Source organism: Stegodyphus dumicola, chromosome 8 (genome assembly GCF_044657685.1).
Source record: "Stegodyphus dumicola isolate Sdum_Otavi_A_Nest chromosome 8, ASM4465768v1".
In the NCBI taxonomy this organism is placed as follows: Eukaryota; Metazoa; Arthropoda; class Arachnida; order Araneae; family Eresidae; genus Stegodyphus; species Stegodyphus dumicola.
Window position 1 is genome coordinate 1450480 of NC_140775.1, and position 6124 is coordinate 1456603.

The window sequence follows — 6124 nt, forward strand, 5'->3', positions numbered from 1 at the left end:
ATTTTTGCAACCATTGGCCGTAGACATGTATATTCAAATTACTAAAATGTTTTAAACGATGAAAATATTCTTATTAAGCATTTTAATTTTTAAATAATGTTTAAAATTGCACAAAACTGAAATTTTTATACATTACAAAAACTTAAGAACAATAAAGAATATGTAAAAGATTAAATTAGCAGCATAAAATTAATTTTCCTTCTCTATTCTAAAAACAGTAATCTTTCTGCACTGCATCATTTCGAGATTAATTCATGTCATATGACTCTTACATAATTGGATGTTGTAAAAGGAACTAAAACAGCCGACAGTAATTTTACAGCAGTATTAATTATCAAATAAAAATACATCGAGAACCAAAATTAGCTCAGTCTGAACTAAGATTTCACCCTTAACATAACTCATTTGCTTTCTACACTTTGGCCTAGCTGAACTGCAGTCAGTCTGCTCCTTGTTTCTTACTACAAATATATCAAAAACGTAAATTTTTGGAATAGGCATAAATAATGTGCCAACTTGTTTGTGGCTGCAACATATTTGCTGAAAGAAAAGTTGAATTAAATCTACCTTGACTGCCAAATTTCTTATTTATTGTGGATTGGAGTTTCAACATCTCTAAGCCATCAAAATTCTTGCTGTTCATTACGGATTCAGCTGCTTATATTCGACTAACAAAATCTATTACACATATATATACATATCATTTGATGGCTGCGAATCATGACTTTGACTGTATATATATTATTGATTTGATTATAAATATATACATATAGTACTGTATCTCACTGCATATATTTGTATTTAAATTCTTTAATCGGGAAATTAAACAATGGTATTTAATCACATCATCTTGTTTAACAATTTGATACCTAATGAGAAATATATTACCAAGGGATGGTACTTTCTAGCATCTGCTTAAATTTTAAGTTACGTACATTGCACTAAACCAAATTTAAAAACAAAACTAGAAGAAACCCTAATTTTCAGGAAGAGAAACACTATTAAAAAGAAAGCAAAAAGAATAAGGGACTTGCAAATTAGAAACTTAATATAGAGTTCAAATTTAGCATACTTGCTATCCCCTTAAAGCTTGCTTACCACTGATAGCAACACCCTGCAGCTTATTATGACACGCATATACACATAGATGTTTTGCATAGAAGAATGAATCCTAGAATATAATGTAGTGAAGAAATAATAATATACAAACACTGTGTCGACCCCCTTATTTGAATGTTACCTGTATCTCTCAGAAGATAAATGAGACATGAAGATAAAATATAATAAACTTAATAATACTCAAAATACAATAAATTATATTGTAACAAAACGAACTTTAAATTTACAAGTCTCAACAAATACCAATTCTCAACGCATAGTTCGGGAATTAAGGAAATATGTCATAGCGTAGGGTATTTATACTATATGTAGTTCTTGATGTAAAAAAGATTAACTTTCGTACTGTAAAAATTCCATCTCTCTGAATAAATATGAATATACTCATATACACATATTTATAAGTATCTATTTATTAAATAATTAGTGAAACTAAATTCCTATAGAAAAAATACCATTTACCTATATATATTAATAATTTATTATTACAAAAGGTTTTTCATATATCATCTCAAAGAAACATAAATTTACTTATTATTGGAATAAATTTGAGTCAGTGTTTTAGGTTAGGTTAGGTTAGGTTATTTAATTACGGCAAAGCCTCGAGGGCTATCTGCCTAAGGGGAGGATGTCTTCGTGGAGGATTTTCTAAGGTAAACTTACTTGTATACACGTTACACATAGGGAAATCCACGAAAACACCCATGCAGCCAGCCCCTTCGCGGGATTTGAACCTCGGACCGAACTACCAGTGTTTAGCGACTTTACCGCTCGGGCGCTGGTGGGCCAGTGTTTTAGGTATAAGTTATTTAGATTTTTATTACAGAAATAATACTTTAGAAAGTGTATAGAAATATTATTTTGAACCATAAAAATTCTAAATAGTAAAATTTAAACTACTGAAAAAGGTAGCTATTGTTTTTGACAGTAAATTATATAATATAAAAATACCTCATGCTGAGCATTTCCTGTATTTACAAAGCCAAATGAAATTTATATAGTGCAGTATTTAGCAATATAAATAAATCTTCTGTACAGTCTTATACGTACAAACGCAGTTAAAATTACTTTCATTGCAATTAAGCGGATATAGCACATATAGTTACATTTGTTCACAAACAGTTTTTTTATTTGCGTTAATATCTATACAAACAAATAAATTTAGTGCAGAAAATTGTAACTACCATTTCCGCAGTATAACTAATGAAAAATAATGTTTAAATATTACTCTAACTATATTTGAAAGCAATGCTAAAACAGTGCCCTTACAATAGTCATGATTCGAAAAGCTTTGGTTTTAATTGCCTTGTAAAAACTTTCAATTACTTCTGCAAAATTCATACCCACGTAAAAATTACTGCACCTAAATCAACTGATTACACAGGGAAAACTTTCCTAAAACAATCAACTCCACAATTCCAGATAATGCCAGTTTCCTGTAGCCTGACAAAACTATGAGTGATTTTAAGTACTGTTATTTAATTATACTCCTGACAAATGTGTCACTATCAAAGGTGGTCATTTAAGAAAATAACCACTATATGAGGTTTTATTTAATGTAATTTTTTTCAAATAAATAATTCACTTTTTATACTCCCAAAGACTAGTACATTTAATATTGCATAAACTCTATTAATTATTCACAAATCTATTTCTATTTCAAAAGCAATTTATGAGAAAAACCATTTGAAGTTTTCTTCATCAAACTAACAATAATGAAAATTAAAGTATGCATAAAAATGATTATATGCATAAAAATGATATATATATTGAAATGCATTTCCTTTCATATTTCATATGTAATATGCATTTCCTTTCATATTTTATATGAAAAAAAGGCAAATACTTCTTTCCAGCTATGTTTATGAAAATTTAAACTGCACATTGTTCACTGTAGAAATTTATTAATATTATCACATGCTTTTAAATTCCTCTTAGAAACATCCGGCAGGGCCGGATGAAGGGCACAATCGGGTCCTGCACTTTATCCATGTACACATCGACCTATTTTCACTTAAGCAGTCAAAGAAAATTGACAAAAGTAGAATTCATCTTACTCTTTTGAAAAGTGCCAAACAAATAAGTGGGCGATTCTGCACTTTAGCAACGAAATTGTTTTTAAATGCTTATTAGCTAAAATCCCCATTGGAATTTTCCGGAAAATGTCACATTACATGTCTCATGATCTCTCATTTCTCTGAGACAAAATAATCTGTGATTCGAACTGTGTACTTCTCAGATTATTGCTAAAGTCCTAGCTAGTAACCTTTATCGCCTTACCAAAATTTCGCCAAACTACCTGTTGCCATATTCTAAAGATTAGCCCACTTTTCATTCTTTCGAAGTTCTGTTTTCAACTGATCCATTCCGTTATTATTCTCAGCTTAGTGTGAAAGTTATTTTATAATTCATGCAATTCTAATATGTGTTAGGCTTTGCTCAAATCTTACTTAAGTCCATACAGTTTAGCCTAATTTTACCCACTCCTATCCTACTTGAACAAACAGTACCTAATTTTATCCAGCTTCAACATTTTCCAGTTTATTTTTCATGTAATCTCTCCATCTTCTTAATGGAGAACTGGAATTTATTTAGAACTGGAATAAGTATACCCCTTTTATTTAATGACTTATTAAGCATAACATTTGGTCATTATCATTCGGAGGGAGAAGCACGTCGTCGTCTTGAGTCTACCTGCCATAAATCCAATGCATGAGTGAAAGATGCTTAAGAAAAAGGCCAACGACAGAAATCTTAAAGTTGTTAGTAAAGGTCCACTTTGCAACACTGAGATAGACGAAATTAAAGAAAATTTAGATGACATCAAGCAAATGACTCGTAGAAGAAATGGAGGAGTTTCTAAACTCCCATTATTTTACTTACAATTCCAAAAACAGAGGAGTCTAAGAATATTATATTAATCACGAAAAATATTTATGCGGTTTAAAAAACACTATAGTTGAATACGCAGGGCGTCAAGGCTTTCTACAATGTTATAAATGTCAGAGTTTTAATCATACTCAACATTTATTACATCAACCCCGCTGTGTATGTTGATCATACCAACCCGGGATTTAATCATACCAACTCCGCTGTGTACGTTGCGCACAAAATCATGAATATCGAGATTGTCCAGGCAAGAATAATAAAGAGGAGCCTCTTGTTTGTGTAAACTGTGATGAAAATCACACATCAAGTTTTAAAGGGTGTATTAAAATTATTATAAAAATCTGATGTGTACACCGCATAACTTCCTTGTACGGAATATTAAATTATACGCATTTTTTCTTCCATTTCATTTAAACTTATTGGATTGAATTAAATCTACTTCGCCTACAGCGCATAAACCACAATAGAATAAATGCATTCTTTAAAATTCACTCTATTCGTTTACCATAGCGACACTCTGGCGCCAGGTTTACATAACAGTATTATATTTCGTTCATATTATAACTCAGAATGCACAAAATTTATATCATTTAAAGAATTATCTAATAGTTGCCGTATGTTCTATTCAAATACTATAATAAAGCTAGAACAATATATAAAAGAAATTAAGCAAACAAAACAAAAAAAGAAACAGTTCATCACAGATGATTGAGTACTTTTCATTCAATTAATTCCGTTCTCACTTCGCGACAAGGCAAAAATACATAAAAACTCAAAATATCTGCATTAAAATTTACGAAGTAAATCTTAAACACTTATTTCCTCGAAAAAATTCCAGAAAGGATTAAGCATGATTTAATTCGCAATATTAAATGAAGGCATTATCTTTGTTGTTGCGAAGATAAGTTTCTCTAGATTGGCAACAAATCCACTATTCTGCTGTTTCAAATGTAAACAAGCAATGGCCGCCATCAAAAACATTATTAGGCTTAGCGGCACTTAAACAACTTTAAAATTGTTGATAATTCTAAATGTATTGCATACAGATTTACTAAAGGCATAAAAACCTTAACCGGAAGGTAAAAACAGCATAATTCAATCATTTTTAAAGCAAAAAATGTACAATTTACAAACATATAAGAGTAAAGAAACTGAGATCACTGAGCAGGGTAACAGAGTGGATATATATATATATAAATATATACGTTTGGTGCGGCGGATTGCAACCAAAATACGCACATCTACATGTATTAGCAATCGTATATACAAAATTTCAACGTTCTGAGGCTACTCGTTTTTGAGTTATGCGAGATACGTACGTACATTCGTTCGTGCAGACGCCACTAAAAATTCTCTTCAGAATTAATTTTAAAGCAGTTTTATAATTTTTTTGGAGGAAAAGAGTCTTTTATTCTGTCCTTACGTACAGATATCACGCAAAAACATCGTTAAATTTCAGTCGATAGCGGTCAAAATGGATATTTTCGTTGAAATATGCTGCCGGAAACGTTTCGCGATTACAATACTTCCTAAACAAAAAACTTACTCAAGCAGAGTAATTGAAGGCAAATCATACACTCAGACACTTGCCGTAGGTACTTATAATGAAACTACCAGCGAAACTAAAAAGATCTTTTTTGATCTTGCAGAACTTGTTTCAGTTATTAAAAATACTGGCTTCGTCCGAATCACTCAACAAATCAAACAGTTAAAAGATAACAGTCAGGAAAATTCTACTACAAAAGTGTCAAATTTGATCAAAAAAATGCAGGAACTTCATAATTTTCTAATCACTAATGACATTCGCATAGCACTGATTGCTGAGAAGCATGCAAATCCCTGTAACCACACGAATATTGCCAATTACAGATGCTATTGGTGCGATAGACTGAGTTGATCCTGCCATATCCAAAGAGGACAGAAGAAACGGTCACTAGATTATCACTGTTTCGGTCTTACTTCCTCACTATAGAATTACTTACTTTAGTTAAATGCATAATTCCATTATATTTCCAGACAAAAATGGACTTAAGGACCATAAGACTTCGAAATATCCCTGTCTGCAATAAACCTATTTAGTGTGGGTCCACTACTGCTTTAACAGATAAAGAGAAAGCCA